The sequence below is a fragment of the Carassius carassius genome, chromosome 31 (genome assembly GCF_963082965.1).
Source record: "Carassius carassius chromosome 31, fCarCar2.1, whole genome shotgun sequence".
NCBI lineage: Eukaryota > Metazoa > Chordata > Actinopteri > Cypriniformes > Cyprinidae > Carassius > Carassius carassius.
In genome coordinates, this window is record NC_081785.1 from 6282938 (window position 1) to 6303093 (window position 20156).

At 37.2% G+C, this 20156-nt stretch overlaps 1 pseudogene; it reads left to right on the forward strand.

Moving 5' to 3' along the window:
* Positions 1-3379: 3379 nt before the first annotated feature.
* On the forward strand, positions 3380-9423 carry LOC132111427 (type II iodothyronine deiodinase-like; annotated as a pseudogene).
* The last annotated feature ends 10733 nt before the right edge of the window (positions 9424-20156 follow it).

Below are 20156 nucleotides of genomic sequence, written 5' to 3' on the forward strand. Positions count from 1 at the left end.
CAGGAATAAAATAGTTTTTTAAAATATGTTAAAATACAGTTATTTTAAAATGCAGTAATATTTCATATATTACTCTCTCTCTCTCTCTCTCTCTCTCTCTCTTTATATATATATATATATATATATATATATATATATATATATATATATATATACATATCTAGAATAAAAAAATTAATGTATTATTTATTTAGGATCTTATATTAGAATTAGACAGTCTGAAATACTGTATGTTAATTTTTCATTTCACAAATATATATATATATTTTTTTACAAAATTACGCTGATAACATAATTTGTAAAGAAAAAAATTAAATGGGGAAAAAGTTAAAAACAAGCATTTTCATTAATGCTGTCAGACTTTAAGATACTATTGTACTGTATGTGTGTCGTTAGCCTGAACTGTTTATAAAGTTGATTTGAGTGGTTGCCCGGGGTATAAAAAACCAGCAAAGCAATTTTAAAATGATTGGAAATTTGCTGAAATGCCCACCGTAAACTATCCTTACATTTACAGTGCTCTGAGCCAAGTAGCACATAGTCTGGATGCACTTTATGAGACAGCTTAAACCTCTTATAAGTCCAGGAAAGACAAGTTGACGTGGTGCACAGAGAGTGCATTTAGAATGGGTGACTGTCTCTCCGTTTACACTCGATGCAGAGGTAGTAATTGAATTTTTGGCTACAATCCTGTTATACATTGTTGTGGATAAAACGTTGCCGGCCAAGTTTGCATTCTAAAGCTCATTGTCTGTTGGCTTAATTCCTGCTTGTGCACAGATGGGAGTAAATATTTGTGGGGAACATATGAATCAGTTGAGGTAGTTTACAATTCCAAGCTACAACAATTACACAAACATACAATCCACCTTGACTCACTGAATGAATAAAACGGATTAGGATATAGCCCACTAGTGTGCTGCTTATATCATAGCATGTGTTCATTTGACTGTTCCCACCAAGTAAAAGATTCTTTAATAGTTTGCATAACATTCCCAGCCTTATTCAATGAATATTATTCTATTCAGCATGTTATACTGTTTTTGAATGCTGATTACCTTTCTGAAATTCCTGGGGTTTGCTTTATGCGATGGCTGATAAACTGAGGTCTGTTTCTGAATATTCTGGAGTTTGCTTGGTTTTTGGCAATCATAAAATATGCAGCCACACCTTCAGTGAAGTAATGACCAGATTTAACATTACATATCTCATCATTCGTCTAATGTTAAATTAGCCTTATCTAGCACGTATTAACTCATTTGGATCAAGTTCTATCTGGCTCTGGTGTTATCAGGAGAAATTCAGATGTAGCATATTCATAAATGCAGTTTTACTGTTCGTTTACAGCATATCTTGTCATAACAGCTGAGAAAAAGTTGGACTTGAAGGGTTATGAGTTCAGCGATGCAGCTCTGAGGTTACTCTGAGAATATTGTGTTTTGTTAAGGGATCCTAATATCAAAAATTAGTTGGCATGAAAGATATTACAGTAAGCAACTTGTTTATGGTGTGAAAAGTGAAAAATTTCCATCTGAAAAGATCTGATACATCGTAACAATTACAAACTCTCCACAAACACGGCTTAAGCAGGAAATAATTGATTTGCGGAATAAATAAAAAGTGCTGTCTCAAAATAACCTTCCAAAAGTGAATGATTATTCTGCTCTGGCAAGGATCTCCTGGCAACTTTTGCCAATATATATATTTATGTCCATGTAAACATAAACTGCATAGCATATTATAGACTTTATGGCTCTGCATATTTTTGTAATATCCTGTTGCCTGAAGTTCTCTGAGGACTTCATTTCCAAAAACAACAATCCATCATACCAAATGAATTAGACCAAGTTGAAAAGCATAATTGCGACACTTTGTTGGCACTGTCCTGGAGTTAGTTAGAAAGAAGTTGAACTATTAGCAAACACTACAGACCGGACACCCAAACACAGCAAGTTTGGTCTATAAGTAAAGAAGATGAAGCTGCCGACCTGTCACAAGTTTACAAGTTGAATGTCAAGTCGAGGGACCCACCAAGAGCTGGTCATGAAAGGGAGATTAATATTCGTCAGTCCTGCTATTGTTACAGCACTATGCATCTGGGAATCACTGATGTATAAAATAAACTAGATAAAAAGATTTTCATAATTTCTCCATCCCCTGCTATACTCCATGATTTCTTTTGGACAAAGATCTAAGGTAAAAACGACTATATGCAACCTCTCATGTAAACATTGTGTACATACGCAGAGACTGATATGTGTGTTTGAGATGCAAATGACCATTGGACAAAGGAATCCTTGTGTTGCTGACCTTAATTGGCATGAATTAAGTTTCTGGGTCAATGGGATAAGAGACAGTGCTGCTCTAGTCGCTTCGCCGCATATCTGGATTCACACTGGGGGTCATCACCCAGAGATTAAAGTGCTTTGATCGCCACTTCCAGATAAACTTGGTCATTAGATGTAAAGAATTCGTCTGACTTCAGCAGTCGAACCAGTTTGGCAGGGAATCGGGAACCTTAGCGATAAACAAAAACAAACACTGTTGAGGATGGCTTCACGTTGTCAATCACAATGGAGAAATATTTGTGCGAGAGGCCACAGCCCCGGACTCACTTTCAATGGGTGAGAGAGTATTGCGTTATGTCATGCGTCAGAGCTCAGAATTATGCTCCTCCATCTGGAACAATGATAAGCATTCACTTATCTGCAGCACTTATAACGATCTAATCTTAATAAACAAACATATCTAGCCTTGTCCTGACAGGCTTAGTCTTTCATTGGAAATGTGGGACGAACAACTTTTACATCTATCTATCTATCTATCTATCTATCTATCTATCTATCTATCTATCTATCTATCTATCTATCTATCTATCTATCTATCTATCTATCTATCTATCTATCTATCTATCTATCTATCTATCTATCTATCTATCTATCTATCTATCTATCTATCTATCTATCCTTCTGTCTATTTGTCTGTCTGTCTGTCTGTCTGTCTATCTATCTATATCTGTCTGTCTGTCTGTCTGTCTGTCTATCTATCTATATCTGTCTGTCTGTCTGTCTGTCATCTCGTTTTAATTTTAAACATTAACTGACATTGTTCAACTTTTAGACCTCACTGTATCATTATAAAACACATTTATGCACAAAAGATTGATCTCAGGCAAATCAATGTAATTGTTAACCTGTCTCTTCATGCAGGGACACGTAATCTCCTTTTGTAATCAGCAACTGAAGTTAAAAGAACACTGAATCTGTTTCCATCTTTTTATTGCATGTCCCATCCGGAGAGAAAGCCCTTGTTATGACGTCACGCTCCCACCAGCCCCGCAGGATTTATTTCAGAGCCCGGAATGATTTACGGTATAAAAAGACGCAGAGCGACTCAGAAACCTGCCCGACGGGTAGCTTTGGTTAATTGTTAGGCGGAAAGGAGGGGGGCGTTTGGCACAAGCGCTCCTCTATACGTAAAGACGCCTGATGCTCGGAGAGACGCAGAATCGGGCTCACCGCGCGCAAACGCCCACATCCTTAGGTCGGCTCTGCTTTCTGTAGGTGAATGAAAGTTTCCTAGGAGGGAGACGGCAGAAAAGATGATATCTGACAAGGAAGAGTCGGAAAGGTGAACTTAAATAAGCAAAAGTACGCGTCAACCACCTGTAAATCAAAGCGAAATGGGCATGCTTAGTGTGGACCGTCTGGTAACTTTGCAGATCTTGCCTGGATTCTTCTCCAACTGCCTGTTTTTCGTGCTGTATGATTCGATAGTGCTGTTAAAGCGTGTGGTGTCACTCATGAGCTTTTCGGGCTCCACGGGTGAGTGGCAGCGCATGTTAACCACAGCCGGCGTGCGCTCCATATGGAACAGCTTTCTGCTGGATGCCTACAAACAGGTAAGCTGAGAGCACTTGGTCTGCACACTATGGAGTATGACTCGGACAAGTTCTAAGGGCTTAGCGGCTCATTTGTCCATATTGTTTTAATGTTAAGTAGACATAATGGAATATTTCGTTAGACTTTAGTGTCCTCGCTACAGCATATTTACTTAAAGTACTGCATAATATCAATGAACACACATAGTGACGTCAAATTGGTTTTAAAGCGCATTTAAAAACAACAGATGTTGATGAAAATGCTGTACAATAAGGGCAATGTACATTTTTATCTTATGAAAAATTTGCAATTACAGTTATTATTTTAATTAGTTGTCAATTTTCAGTTTGCATAAAATAATTGTAATATGGACCTTGTGGCATAAAGTATTACCCAATGATTTCTACAATATTCAACTAATTGCTTCCATATGTGTGTGTGTGTGTATGTGTGTATATATGTGTATATATGTGTATATATATATATATATATATATATATATATATATATATATATATATATATATACACACACACACACACACACGTATATAGATAGATAGATAGATAGATAGATAGATAGTAATATTTATCCTTATAAAGGTATAAACTTTGCCCTCCAGACAGTCAGCGACCTCTTGGGTCAATGCTCTTAATTCATTACATGTCTGGATTCATGTTCCTGTTACTTTTTAACTAAAAATCAATCAAAAATCACCCAGTGGGGTAACATACACTCTCTTTATGTGCATTCATTGTCCTCAATCATTAATGGTGCTTTTCCACTGCATGGTACGGTTCGGTACGGCACGGCTCGGCACGCTTTGGCGCTTTTCCACTGCATGGTACGGTACGACTCGGTTCAGTACGGCTCAGTTAATGGTGCATTTCCACTGCATGGTACGGTACGGTACGGCTCACTTCGGCTCGCTTTAAATGGTACCACCTCTGTTGAGGTTCCAAGCGTACCGTACCGATACTAAAATGTGACGTGAAAACACTGCAGATCACTGATTGGTCAGACAGAATCGTCACTACCAGCGTCATTGTATTTGCAACACGAGATACTTAACCCGCTAGATTTAAATAGCAAGACAACAGCCAACGCGGTAGCACCTGTTTTTAGAGTATTTACTTGATAAAAGAATTTAAAAAAATGTCAAAAAAGAAATGCCTGAATCGTGGTCAGTGGACGAGGTGCAGACGTTCCTCTCGTTGTATGCCGAGGAGCGGATCCAGCGAGAGCTGGATGGGGCAACACGGAATGAAAAAGTGTTCCAAGAAGTAGCATAGCTCGCACCCGGCTACCACCGGACCTACAAACAGTGTAGGGACAAATTAAAAAAACGAAAAAGTGACTACCGAGCCATAAAGGATCACAACGGCCGGAGTGGTGTAAACAGAAGAACGTGGAAGTGGTTCGACCAAATGGACGCTATCTACGGAAGTCGACCTGCGAGCAATGGGAGAGAGGGTGCCCTGGACTCGGCCACCTCGTTGTTGGACAACACAATCGAGGATGGTATGTAAAGTTGTGTAAAATATATTAAGTTTGACACCAGCATGACCATCGACACCAGCAACCTCCAGCAGCACCAGCAGGACACCAGAGCGTGTGGTACCAGGTATGAAATATGACTAAAACACTTAATGTTACAGATGATATATTTAGACTAAGCTTACCTAATCCTTTTCTTATGTCGTGTTGAAAGCCTGCACTAAAATTGGATATATCATGAAATCCTGTTGCTCAACATAAATACATTATTGCTAGCTACTGTAACTTTGATTAGTTCACACTGTAGATCATGGGGTTGTTAATGAACAGTTCTTTCATAAATTAATCGATGATATGTGATAAGCTTTATTTTTACTCATAATTTTTTTTTTGATTTGAGCAAAAACCTTTAGAAAAAAAATCACAATTATAACTTTTCTTTATTTGTGTCCAGGCAAGAGGAAACGGAACATGCACCATCAGGAGCATCTTGCTGTTTTAAGAGAAATGCAGGTGGCTGATATTCAACAGCAGGAACTGAACCGGGCACAGAGTGAGCTACATTTGCAGATGGCAATAGATGAGGCCCGGCAAGCAAGAGAGCAGGAAGCGGCCTTAAGGAGGGAGGAAAATGCACACGGCTGCATTCAATCAAGCCTTTCTCAACGTCATGGGGATGCTTGTACAGGCGATGAGTAACAGTACAGAACAGTGACAGAACCGACAAGAACAGAACTCTCTGCCCAATAAAATTTACCGGTCAAACGTGTACTTTCCTTTTTAATGGTGCATGTGGATTAGAGCAACAGGTATCATCAAGCTAACACCACCGCACAGTCATTTCTTTTCATAAGGCAACGCCATCTTCCTTTTAATCTACCAAAAGCATTTTCAACCACTACACGTGCTCTGGAGATTTTCATGTTGTAGACCCGCTGTTCCGCTGTTAGCGTGCCAATGAATGGTTTTAATAGCCAGTTCTGCAAGGGATAGGCAGAGTCTCCAAGGATGTAGTAGCCAACATTCACCCCAGCAATGTTTTTGGTGCTAGCTGGTATGTGGTTTCCACGGCTTGAAGTTGAAATGCTTGCTCCAAAAAGATGTCCAACACTTCTGTACTCAGAGCCGGTTGCAAGCTTCCACAGTGCAATGGCTACTCTCTTCTTTAGAGGTACACAAACGCGGAAGTTTGTGTCCCGTCTCTCCATCGCAGGACGCAGTTTGTTGCACAAGTAAATAAACGTTTCTTTCGACATTCTAAAGTTCTCCAACCACTGCGTGTTTATAAACCCAGGAACAATCACACCCCACCACTCAGAAGCTCTGTTAAATGTCCAAACAGATGGTCTGTGACGGCGACTTTGCAAAATATGATACATCTGAAATACACAGAGTACACATTTTAATACATCAAATTGTCAGCTAAATTCATTATATGCTTTGTGACAATATAGCGATTGAGACCCTAAACAAGATTAGCTTAGAGTGATGTTGTCATCTTCGCTACATTGTAAGAGTTCCCAGACTCTTTTGTTTTTTTTGCAGTAATTTGTTTTGCTGCCATCAGCCTCATTTTAAACACATTTCTCCGTCTTGAAGTTAAAAACATCCACATGCCGAGAATCAAGAACACCATCCCCTCGATAGGCTCCATTGTTCCTGTGTTGTGCGTTTGAAATGTGGCGCGTTTAGGATGATGTCATGACAGTAGAGGCGGCAACTATTAATGATCAGTCCCACCCACTTTGAAGCGGTACTAACTGCAGGGGAAAAGCAACCGAGCTAAAGCGAACCGAACCGAGCCGTACCAAGTCGAGTCGTACCACGCAGTGGAAAAGCAAAGCGAGCCGAACCGTTCCGCGCCGAGTCGAACCGTACCGAGCTGAACTGTACCATGCAGTGGAAAAGCACCATAACTGAATCATTGTTTTGTTCCAAAGTCTTGCGTAGAAAATCATTTAGTGTCAAAATAATGTTAAAGATGAGAGGATGAGTTGTATGTGTGTTTCCAACAGTGCCAAAATTCATATGCACTTAGTTATAAAGTCACAGAAATGGCTTTTTCAAATACGACTTACTACAAATATCTGGCTCCAAAGTCTTTCGTGAGATCAAAGAGATCATGTGTTGTACTTTTTCCACAAGATGCTTAAAAGTTCTTACAGATGGTGTTAAAAGGTGCAAGCCGAAAACATCATCGTTTTAGAGCAGTGACAAAGCCCCAAAGAATTTGTTTTTTTTTCTTTGTATATATACAACTGTGAATATGAGCTCTCAAACCTGGTGACGTCACTTGAGTTTCCATAACAAGAGAGGACAATAAGCCCACTAAGTGATTTTGAAGTCCTCAGAAATATTTATTGTTGATGTTGAACTGTTTTGTTCAGGTGAAGCTGGGTGAAGCTGCTCCAAACTCCAAGGTGGTGAAGGTCCCAGGCATCAACAGACGCTGGAACCTCAGCAGTAAGACTCATAACAAGTGTCATCTGCTGGACTTTGAGTCTCCCAACCGCCCTTTAGTGGTCAACTTTGGGTCCGCCACTTGACCCCCCTTTATAAGCCAGCTGCCGATTTTCCGGCGGATGGTGGAGGAATTTTCGGATGTGGCAGACTTCCTGCTTGTCTACATCGATGAGGCTCACCCCTCGGATGGCTGGGCAGCTCCTCCCATGGAGAATTTTTCGTTTGAAGTGAGGAAACACCGTAATCTGGAGGAGAGGATGTTTGCCGCTCGGAAACTTCTGGAGCATTTCTCTTTGCCACCTCAGTGCCAATTGGTGGCAGATTGCATGGACAATAATGCCAATGTAGCCTACGGTGTGGCCTACGAGCGGGTTTGCATCGTACAGAAGAATAAAATTGCTTATCTTGGGGGAAAGGGTCCATTTTTCTACAACCTTAAAGATGTTCGGCATTGGCTCGAGAAGAGCTATGGGCAGCGATAATTTCTTGGAAAAAGAGGTCAAATAGCTTTTTCTGTGAATGCTAGAATATTTTTATTTTTGTATAATGGAGAGAAATTTAGGGTAAGGTGCTTTTTGAACTGTTTAAAAGTGGCTCCGGTGGAAACACTTGGGCTGGGCTCCAAGTCATTTTCTTGAATTGTCTAAAATGAGCAGGAGGTGTTCTACATTTCTAACCCCTTTTAAAAAAAATAAAATAAAGTATATAATAAAAGAACAAAATGATTATAGACTCTAAATACTGACTGTGTGGTTTGCACTTCAATTTTAGCAAAACTATTTGTCGATGCACTATTAGTAACTTGTTCCTTTGCAATTATTGTAGAGTTAAAGTGTGCAATATTTTTATGCGTCATAACATATATTGCTTACAAAAGAAAACCAAAATTGCTGAACAGAAAAGAAAGCACAAGTACCCAGCTTTTATATGAAAAGAGAGTAATTTATTTTTATTGACATTCAATGTTTATTTTTAATGCAAGGCCTGTTTATGTGCTAGTAATGCTTTCCCTTCCCCTCTTTTTGTGACAATCATTCATATTTCATGTACCATCAGCTTTTACACCCTGATACACTGTTCAGTTCATTTGCACCAGTAATTAATGCATTCCCAGCATCCCATTTCGAAAACTACTAATGTTAGTCATTTGGCCTGTATCGTACTTAATGATCTCAACAATAAACCAGAAAAATGATTGGACTCAGCCACCGGACTTGACTTCTCTGCAGTGTAAAGGAAAGCTGATGAAAAGTTATTTTAGTCCTGAATGTTAGAGAAAAGTTGTCGACGTTTACTCTGATGGATCGGCAGTCGCTCATTTGGGTCAATACGGCACTGGTGTGCACATGAAAATCACAGACGAAATGGTCCCCTGTCCTGTCTTTGGTTGGATGAGAGACCACACCTCTCCGTCCTGATCCAAATGAGCACGACTGCTAACATGCTGAAACAATCACTCTGAATCTGAATCACTCTGAAGACTTTGAGTTTTGTTTCACATAACTGTTCTCATGTACTACAGCCATCCTCTTCCTTTTAATGAGAAAAAGACAAGAAAAAAATAAAGTTGAACTGCTGCTGACTATGAACCCCCCCCCATTTTTGTGTTTGATTCTGGGAAATTTCAATGAGGGGTCATTGGCTTGAAAAAGGGAGGGGAAAAGTTCAGCGGAAAACTCCAGATGGAGGAAACGTTGCATGATGACAAATTAGTAAAAAAAAAGAAAAAGAATAAAGGAAATGCACCAGTCTTAAGGGGTCGAGGAGTACATGTGCTTTTTTCCCCCATTAAATGTGTGTTTGCAGAAATACATAGTGATGGGTCTGAACATGTGCAACACAATGAAACCGTGTGACGCAGAGGTCTCTGGCTGAACTTCTACGTTTTCCAGGCTGGCAATAACTAAATAGCAAAGGCTCAGGGAGAACATGTCCCTGGGAAGCACCATGAAACAGAACCCCTTGTTGTGGCCGGGCATCGCTTATCCGAGCGGAACTAGTCCATTTGGACTGCTAAGACGTTATTCACAGACTGTCTCAGTCTTGGAAGGCACCGTCCTGCACGATGAAGCAGGGAGGTTGCCAACATTAAAGATGGAGGCATCAAAAAAGAGAGCCACACAACAGCAACAAACACATGCCCCACTCCAGGAAAGAGTCCCATGGTGTGCTTTCTAAGGAATGTGTCTGGTAAACAGGTACTGAACAGAATTCTAAGCAGCGTGTGAAGAAGTGTTCTCATTTATTGGGCATAACAAGGACGCGGGACCAAGGGGGGAAAAACCTGGTCCCATTTATTCAGATAAGGTCAAAATGTGATGCCTTGTTAAAAATGTGAAAAGCGGACGATTGGCAAATCGGCCAGTATAAATTCAATTGAAATGTTGACGCAGGCTTTTAAATGCACAGTATGTATCTGCTGTTCAAAGATAAGCCATTTATGTTCATTCTTCGACAGTGGACTATTTGGTTTGGATGTGATCTGGCTGCTTTCTCTGAAAAATTAATATTTTATTTAGGCCTAATATCAATATATTCAGTAAATCAAATGAGTTCAACCAGAGGGATGCCAAACATTTTATTCATATTTAATGCATTTTTCCCCCTGCATTTATAAATCTGATTGTGGGGGGGGGGGGGGGGGGGGGGGGGGGTTGGGTTTGGATTCCTAAAGATAATATGTTCTTAAAGGGAAAAACATCATTATTTACAGTACTCAGGCTAATGTTGTTCCAAACTGAACAGAAGATATTATAAATATGAAAAATACAATAAAAGTCAATGGGGTGTTGTTATAATGTTATTTCTATATTCTTAAAAATATCTTATTTTCTGTTCCACAACATAAAAAAAAATTAAAAATAGTTTTGGCTTACATATCCCTTTAAGGAACCTCTTTGAGAATCATACGATATTAAGCAGTAAGGGTTTGACTGTATTGCACACAAATCACAAATTATATCGGTCCATTGGTGATGATGACAAAGCTAGCTTTGTCTTAGCTTTCTGTATTTAATGAGTTGAATTTTTTTTCTCGTCAGTGACATGAACCCAAAAGCATCCAGGTTTTTCTGTTCACCTGCAAATGATCTGAAACTTCTTGCATTGTTAATGTGAGTTCAGTTCCCCTATTCATCTATGCACCTGTCTATATGGTCTATACAGCAATACACCCTAACAGTTCTTATATTATCAGCAACATAATCTTGTCTTATTTTCCTTTGTCCTGTCTTTGACTCTGGTAAGACTCTTAGCTGCTTTTGGAGATACACTTAGTCACTGATACAGCATATGGATAAGGCAAAATTATGATTTTATCTAAGCCTTAGAAAGGATAGCGTCTAGAGCCAAGTATTTGCACTTTGAATAGAGTTCAAACTGAACATGCTCCAAATATCTTTGATGCTTGATGATCTCAAAGCACATGCAATTCAGCTAAAACAGTACAACCTGGACTTCATATAACTTTATATATCATGTTTTACAGCTGATTGTTTTATGATCTAATATATGGTCATATATGCATATGCATATATATCAAACATAACTCACCATGCTAATCAACATACTCTGGTTTGTTACATTACTGGCAGTAGATGAGACTATGGGACTATCACTAAGAGCTACGCTGAAATTCATAATTAGCTTTTCATCTATTTATGAGCAAAATATTAAATTATGAGCAAATTCAGTTTAACTTAAATGCTTGAAACCATTCTTGACCAAACAAAAACTGGATTATCAATTTATATATAAAAAAATACTGTTATTATTATTATTATTAATAACATATATTGTGTTTAAGCACATTTATTGTAACAGCAGTTTTTTTCAGAATTATTTCATAACTTTAAAGAGAAGATCAATAGGTATTCTGTTAAAATAAAGGTTAATAATTTTAAGAGGTGTGCTTTCATGTCTTCATGCATTTAATCTCTTCCTGATGCTGTGAAATCCTAACAAATAAAAACGGAAAAAGAACTTTGGGCATGAATTAATATTGAATGTATTTTGCATATATTCCTGAGAGGAACTATTAAGAATGTTGATTGGCAGCTTGTTACATGTGCCTTGTTTCCTACTATTTTTAATGCAGGGTTTGTTTTATTGTGCCATTTGGCTAATTAAAGATGCAGCAAATCGGACAAGATGTGTTTGAAACATTCTTTCTCCATCCATCACATGTTCTGTACTTCATTTTTTGACATTGAATTAAGATGCCACACAGATGTCTATATGCATTTTTTCTTCATCAGTTTATTATGAATCAGGTTGAAATAGTCATAAATCATAAAAAAATATTTCCTGCTCTTCTGATAAAAGCTGGGCTCACAGATGCTGAATTTTATGTGAATAAATTTAATAGACCATAAAGATATATATATTGTGAGACCAGTTTCCAGAAGCTCTTTGATGACTTGGCTGGGTTGCTATTAAATTTAATTTACAGACTCATTAAATAATCCAGATTCATGGCAAAACTTGACAACCAATCCATCTCAAAAGCTGAGCTTAGACTAAACTATTTTTAGTAGAGATGGTTTCTGGGATGCGTGATGACTAATCTTTCATGAGGCCAACAGATTTGGTTTACAAGGACAGTTAGGCTGTCAGAATCAGGTGTTAGCCGGAAATATATTATAGCTAGTTAAATAAACTCAAGCAAATCATTCAACTGAAATCAAAACATCCCTCAAAAAGTATCTGTTTGAGTAGATGCCTTTACGTTTTTCTTTTAGATTTTTAGAGAGAGTTCTCTTTCACTCATGATCTTATGCCAGAGGAGGAAAAGCCCTGCTGGTTAAGTTGACACAGAAATTTGATTTATAATATGCAATGAAAAATGCAATAATTTCTATCAAATCTTGTGACTGGGTCACCCTACATTCACAAGTCGGCTAATTACGATGCCGTTTCTAAAAAAAAATTACTGCAGATTGCAGTAGCTTTTCCAGCATGTTCTCAGGTGGGTCCTTCTCGAAGTCTTTTTGGTTAAATTGAGTTTATTGCAGGAGTGAGACTAACATGGCTCATTAATCTGACAAAACATTTCAATGTTCTGACAGCCGCCCCGGGATGAAGTCTGTTCTTCCAGTCGTTTGTTTGCAGCATGTCTCCACGTAAGCATCTCTTGTTTTTCATGATAAGAGTAGGGGAAACAGTTATTCACACATTCACAACTTTTATTTTATTATGGCAGTGCACCTCGATAGTAACACAGGCCGAACTCCTCACTCGCGGTAAAAGCTTGGTTACAGAAACCTAATATTAAACGTGATTATTTCTCTTACCAGATTCCTCTCTTCCACGCTTTTTCTCTCATCGCTCTCATTTTGTTACCATAGACCAATACTGATGCATAAAATATTTCTTAATTTGTCCATCATGTTAAAGCCACCAAATTAGGATTCTAGCTGTTTACATTCACATTTTCTCACCACACAACAGTTTTATAAAATAAACTGTCAAGTCAGAGCAGAATAATTTTATGTGCATCCAAAAGATAGTTCACCCAAAAAGGAAAGTTCTGTCATCTACGCACCCTCATGCCTCAACTGATGGCAGAATTGTTATTTATTGAGTTTTTAAACAAGAATAGTGATGCAGGTTTCTTACAGATTATTTCACGCATTCTTTTATGCAATTCCCTGTTCTTTCCCCGTCATTGACTAACATTAGCACTTTTATGAAAATCTTCAGGTAAGGACCATTAAACCTGGTATGCACCTTCATGCTCTGTAAATTCGGTTAAATATAAAATCCTTTAAGAGTTTGTTTCCTGTTTCCTCAGAGTGTTTTCAATATACGCGTTCCTTAAATGCTGCAAAATGCTTATGTATATATATAGTGCCACTTGAAAGTTTGTGAACCCCTTGCAGAATCTGTGGAAATGTGAATAATTTTAACAAGATACGAGAGATCATACTAAATGCATGTTATTTTTTTATGGAGTACTGTCCTGAATAAGATATTTTACATAAAAGATGTTATTAAATAACCCCATTGAAAAGTTCTTATCACACACACACACACACACACACACACACACACACACACACACACACACACACACACACACACACACACACTCATATGTATACACACACACACTGTATATATGTGTGTGTTCTGCAGAAGAAATTCAAAGGTTCTCAAATTAAATTTTTTAAATGGACTATTTATTTAACATTGTCACAATCCAGTTCAATAGTTACAGTTCAAACATTATCCTAAGTTGTTTTCCCCACGCTTTTGAAAATAAAGGTTCTTTATTGGCTTTGATGGTTCCATTAAGAATCTCTAACATCCATGGATTCTTTGCAAGTATTTTTTAGTTGAAAAGTGTTTATATTATTAAAATATTATTTACACTAAGAAAAAAGTGCATTGCCAGTGGCATTCAATAGCATTGTGAAAAAAATAATAATAATAATTTGGAACCTTTATTTTTTATGAGTGTAAGTAACTCATACAATTATAGTTATATATTTTAACAAGTTGTAAATATATTGGCACAGAACTGAAGGCCATAAAGTAGACTTGGTCACATTAAGGTAGTTTTCTAACTCCACAAAGTCTTTTTCTCCTTTCTTTTCTTTTGCAAACAAAAGGGAGGAAGTCTGTACAAGAAAGATACTGTTCTGTGACCGACATTTTGTTCCACTTGTTGAAAGGGAATGTTTGGGAGAACTGTGGCATTGTCTTCAGACAATACAGCATTGGTACATCATGCTGTCTGTGTCACGCTGGCCAGAACAGGCAGCGGATTTGACCACTGGCTCTTGTTCAGAATCACCCCCCTGAAGAACTACCAGTGATCTCACATGCACATGCCCACACAAATACACACACACACACACACACCTGCACACACATCACGTGTCTCTAGAGGGAGCTGTGCATTCAGTAACAGAAAACACTTGAAGCATTATTTGCATGTTTTGTGCTAATTACTCAGACAAACTCTAAACACAGATTCACAGATTCACCTGTGAATATAATTATGTTTCCCTTTACATATGATATTAGCATAATTTGAGTGAAAAGTTGTAAGTTTGCATAAAACCTGCTGATTATATTCAGGATGATTTGAAGGATGCAGGATGACTTGAAAATGATCCAGAGATCTTCTGCTTCAGTGCAAGTCTTATTTTATAATGCTATTACTATACTACTATGTGTGTGTGTGTGTGTGTGTGTGTGTGTGTGTGTGTGTGTGTGTGTGTTTTAATTAACAATGAGAATGAAAAGTGATGCCTTGGCAACTAACTGAAATAAAATTGTTTTATCTTTCTTTCTTTCTTTCTTTCTTTCTTTCTTTCTTTCTTTCTTTCTTTCTTTCTTTCTTTCTTTCTTTTTATAATGGTTTTAGTTAATAAACCTGAATATTTGTGGTCTATAATAAACCAAGAATATTTGACTCTGTACAAACAGTCGCATGATAAATGTTACAAGTTCCCTTATTTGACTAGTGGCTAGAAATAATATAGTTTAATATTTCCAATTGAACAATTTAATTATTACCACTATTAATTTGATTATTTTTTCTAATAAGAAATAGAGATTCCTTCAACATTAGGTTTTTAATCCCATGTGATATCAGATGTTTGGACTTAACTGTGTAGGTTGTGTGTGTGTGTGTGTGTGTGTGTGTGTGTATAACCACAAGCACTAAAACGTACAATGGTTTTCATTTTTCAGTGTCTCTTTTTTACGTTTACATTTTTTTTCAACAAATAACATTAAATAGCAATAACAAAAAAGAAAGAGAAACTGGAGAGAGAAAATAGCATTCTTGTGATCATGCATATTTTGCACAAATATACTGTATATCCTCCTCAGTCCGACACAGCAGTTTCCCAGTCTGGTGTGTTAGTATTCCTATGAAGCAGTGGCTGATCTCCAGTGCTCTGCAGCTTAGATTAATAATGAATCAATGCTCTTGCCACTCTCCCTCTCTCTTTCTCCCTCTCTCTCTCTCTGTGGATCAGGTTCCTGTTTTAAAATGACATGGTTCTGATGATCCTCTATTCATTGGAGGGACAATAGGTAGAATTCTTCGACAGTGAAAATAGTCTACCTATAAATGCACTAATTGATGTAAATTTATTTATTTTATTTTTTTTTTTAAGAATAATTGGACTTACCTATTATGAGATGTTGTAAATGGCAATATTATGAGTTCTGGGATATTTGTGTCATGCTAAATCTCTATCTACCATTACAATGATGCTTTTGTTCCAAAAGTTTTTTCCCCGACAGTTGTTATGTGTAGCATGTCATCTTGGATGGTAAAGTGCATGCTATATTTTATGCGTATCATGAATATAAAATATATCTTTTAGCATTCCTGCTCATCTCGGTGATAGTTGTTTAGCTGGTCCGTGACTCCCCAGAGGAGAATTGCTCATGGGCGCAATTGTCTGTGAGCTGTAAATTTCATGTCACTAATCACTCTGAATAAAATGGCAAGATTGACTTATTTGCTGGCATGACAAGAACGGACAAGATTCCAAACTCTTCAAAGGCGCCAGATAGGTAACATTTTCAATTACAGTAAAGATAATTTTACTTTTCAGAGGCCCCCAAATTCAGTCATTTATAAAAAACCTAATGTAATATAATGAAATACTTGTAATTTACATATTGCTTGCATGAACAATATTTAGTTTTATACTTCTGCAAAATATGTTTTTGCAGCAGAATGGTGTGACAGACATTTAACAGAGGGCTATGTCAGATTTGTAAATATACACATTATGGAGCTGTCCCGAGTAACATGATAATTGCACAACATGAACACTGTAATCCTTAACAATTAACAGAAAATCCACTGAAAATCATTGAGGAGTCCTGTGAAGTAAGAAAGAGCATATTTATTAGTGAATAAAAACATCAGCATCAAGTAATCAGATGATACTGATCCCAGATGCCCCTGCATGACCTGTCAATCTCATGCTGATATGTTTAATTGGTATTTATTGAATGACAGTTAGCTTAATATTTGTACATGTAGCACTGTCATGTTATGTTGCGCAGCTCTGTTCTTCCGGTTTCCATAAAGGTAATCAATCAAAATTTGATTTAATCTGGTGTCATCATTAGATTTTATGACCGAGTCACTAATGCAACATACTAAATATGCAAATTCATTCCAATTCCTTTATATTTACTGACAATATGAATAAACAACAAAAGTGAAAAGGCAGTTAGATTAGATCCTAAATCAAAAGTCTTTCCTACAGAAAAGGAAGGACTAATTTCGACCACAGAAAAGGTCTGTTTTGATGAATGGTCCCAATCAACAGAACTTATTTGGACGTTAAGGAGGGTTTATTGCATTTTAAGCCTTTGTAGACTTTTAATTAACTTTCTCACGAAGAAAATGGTTTACCTCAGTCAGTGAGGTTCAATAATCCAGCCACCCATAATCTCTCAGAAATAAAGGTACAACAGCTGTCACTGGGGCGGTACCTTTTCTGGGCCCTTAAAGGTACATACTGGTACTTAAAGTGTACATATTAGAACCTAATAGGTACAAAAGTGTTCCTTTTAAAAAGGTACGGTCCAGTGACAGCTGTTGTACCTTTATTTCTGTGTGAATAAGATCTTCTTTACGAAATTGTACATTTCATGCGCCTCTTTTATTTAGAGCAACTTCTGTGTCCTGTTTGTGAGAGTGAGGATCAAAGCTAAAGAGAATATCAGATATACCTGGGCATAGGATTTGGATTCTTACATCGGTTTTTAAATAACATAAAAATGACAAAAAAGATGTGAAATGATGAATTTGAAACAAATGAACAGATTTAATTTTTGACATTTGTTGGAAAAAATGGACATAAAGGATCATCTTTGATGTTGCTAATAAATAATTCTATTTGTGTGTGTGTGTGTATATATATATATATATATATATACAGGTGCTGGTCATATAATTTGAATATTTCAAATAGAGGGGCGAAGGGAAGGAAAAGATGTGGTAGAAAAAAGGGTACAAACACTAGGGATAACCGCACCCTGGAGAGGATTGTGAAACAAAACCCATTCAAAAATTTGGGGGAGATTCACAAAGAGTGGACTACAGCTGGAGTCAGTGCTTCAAGAACCACTACGCACATACGTATGCAAGACATGGGTTTCAGCATGAACACTGTAATCCTTAACAATTAACAGAAAATCCACTGAAAATCATTTAGGACTCCTGTGAAGTAAGAAAGAGCATATTTATTAGTGAATAAAACCCCCTTTTCTCATGGAAACATCAGCATCAAGTAATCAGATGATACTGATCCCAGATGCCCCTGCATGACCTGTCAATCTCATGCTGATATGTTTAATTGGTATTTATTGAATGACAGTTAGCTTAATATTTGTACATGTAGCACTGTCATGTTATGTTGCGCAGCTCTGTTCTTCCGGTTTCCATAAAGGCAATCAATCAAAATTTGATTTAATCTGGTGTCATCATTTGATATACAGGTGCTGGTCATATAATTTGAATATCATCAAAAAGTTGCTTTATTTCACTAATTCCATTCAAAAAGTGAAACTTGTATATTATATTCATTCATTACACACAGACTGATATATTTCAAATGTTTATTTTTTTTAACGCACAGACATATGCAAGTCATGGGTTTCAGCTGTCGCATTCTTTGTGTCAAGCCACTCTTGAACAACAGACAGCGTCAGAAGCGTCTCGCCTTGGACTGCTACTGAGTAGTCCAGAGTTATGTTCTCTGATGAAAGTAAATTTTGCATTTCCTTTGGATATCTGGAGTCTGGAGGAAGAGAGGAGAGGCACACAATCCACGTTGCTTGAGGTCCCGTGTAAAGTTTCCACAGTCAGTCATGGTTTGCGGTGCCATGTCATCTGCTGGTGTTCGTTGACTGTGTTTTCTGAGGTCCAAGGTCAACGCAGCCGTATACCAGGAAGTTTTAGAGCACTTCATGCTTCCTGCTGCAGACCAACTTTATGGAGATGCAGATTTCATTTTCCAACAGAACTCGGCACCTGCACACAGTGCACCATGGTATCCCTGTTCTTAATTGGCCAGCAAACTCGCCTGACATTAACCCCATAGAAAATCTATGGGGTATTGTGAAGAGGAAAATGCGATATGCCAGACCCAACAATGCAGAAGAGCTGAAGGCCACTATCAGAGCAACCTGGGCTCTTATAACACCTGAGCAGTGCCACAGACTGATCGACTCAATGCCAAGCCACATTGCTGCAGTAATTCAGGCAAAAGGAGCCCCAACTAAGTATTAAGTGCTGTACATGCTCATACTTTTCATTTTTATACTTTTCAGTTGGCCAAGATTTCTACAAATCCTTTCTTGTATTGGTCTTAAGTAATATTCAAATTTTCTGAGATATTGAATTTTGGATTTTCCTTAGTGGTCAGCTATAATCATCAAAATTATAAGAAATAAACTTTTAAATATATCAGTCTGTGTGTAATGAAGGAATATAATACATAATATTCTTATTATATGACCAGCACCTGTATATATATCTTCTCTGTAACAATAAATAAAGATTATCTCAACGTTTTACTCTCTTTGGATGAATTAGACATCATGTATGGAATTTTGTTCAAAAAAGATAATAAAAGCAAAATCTCATGGAGGAACTCACTAGGAAAATTAAACTAAATTATGCAAATTAGGCAAGTGTGCAAACATGGCCATGAAAGCATGCATTAATTCCAGTAGAGTATCACAGAGTTGTGTAAGCCTAATTTTCATGATGAATGACAATGAGAATTTAACACACATTTTCCACCAGGTTAGACTGGATTGTGGGTTTCGTGCTAACATTTTGTTATGACAATGAATATATTGTTTTGCTGCTAAAAATGACTACTGAGGTAGTTGCTGCTTATTTGCATAAACTTTTATCAACTGTTGTTGCATTTGGACACACCCAAATCATTTCAAAACAGTCACCGTAACCTGTGAAGCTGGAAATTACCAACTGTCTTTGAAAATTAATGACTTCTGGTCACTTTGTTACTCCAAATGCATATGCATATATATCAAACATAACTCACCATGCTAATCAACATACTCTGGTTTGTTACATTACTGGTAGTAGATGAGACTATGGGACTATCACTAAGAGCTACGCTGAAATTCATAATTAGCTTTTCATCTATTTATGAGCAAAATATTTAATTATGAGCAAATTCAGTTTAATTTAAATGCTTGAAACCATTCTTGACCAAACAAAAACTGGATTATCAATTTATATAAAAAAATATACTGTTATTATTATTATTATTAATAACATATATTGTATTTAAGCAC